The sequence below is a fragment of the Buceros rhinoceros genome, unplaced genomic scaffold (assembly GCF_000710305.1).
Source record: "Buceros rhinoceros silvestris isolate BGI_N320 unplaced genomic scaffold, ASM71030v1 scaffold19626, whole genome shotgun sequence".
Lineage (NCBI taxonomy): Eukaryota > Metazoa > Chordata > Aves > Bucerotiformes > Bucerotidae > Buceros > Buceros rhinoceros.
The window spans coordinates 96,803-97,438 of NW_010419682.1; the positions used below are offsets into that span (position 1 = coordinate 96,803).

Genomic DNA, 636 nt, shown 5'->3' on the forward strand with positions numbered 1-636 from the left:
GCCCGCCCCTATGCCGGGGTGGGGGTACCCACTGTGCGCTTTGGTGGTGGCCAGGACCCAGGCTGACAGTTCAGGAAGGAAGGAGAGGTGCCACAAACCCCATGTACAGATGTTTCACAATATGCAATACCTCTTCACTTGCTCGCGCAGCCTCACAGCTCTTCTTCACAGCTCAGGGCTTCATCTGCTCATACAAACCCCCCGCCCCAGCCTCACAGCTCTGTGCGCAAGACGGATGCGACCGACAGTGGAAGAGAAAAACCTGGTCTCTCGAAATCAGCACACACGTTGCTTTCACATAAAGCCGGCTCCAGCAGCGCGTCGTCATCTCCTTTCCAGCCTCCCCGGCTCGGGAGCAGAGCTCTGCGCAGCACAGAGCTGCCCGGCGGTGGGACCGGACTCCCCGCGCAGGGACGTGGGGACGCGCTTTGCGTTCAGCACCTCGGCTGCCTCTGTCGAAATCGCGCCGTGGAATGACAAAAGCTGAACGGTCGCTGTGGCAAGGGCCATCTGGGAAACTCCGAAGGGACGCTGCTCTCTAGATCTTACCCGTAAAACCCCCGTGGCAGGCAGCGGTCCAGCACGCACTGCCAGCGCCGGGAGGAACCCGTCCCCCACGGCGAGCCCGCCAGCGCG

General features: G+C 62.4%; 1 protein-coding gene across 1 annotated transcript in view; it reads right to left on the reverse strand.

Moving 5' to 3' along the window:
- MREG (melanoregulin) overlaps positions 1–636 on the reverse strand; it is a gene marked incomplete at its 5' end in the record, with an annotated part of 15,962 nt that overhangs the window by 14,817 nt on the left and 509 nt on the right. The window lies entirely within an intron of this gene.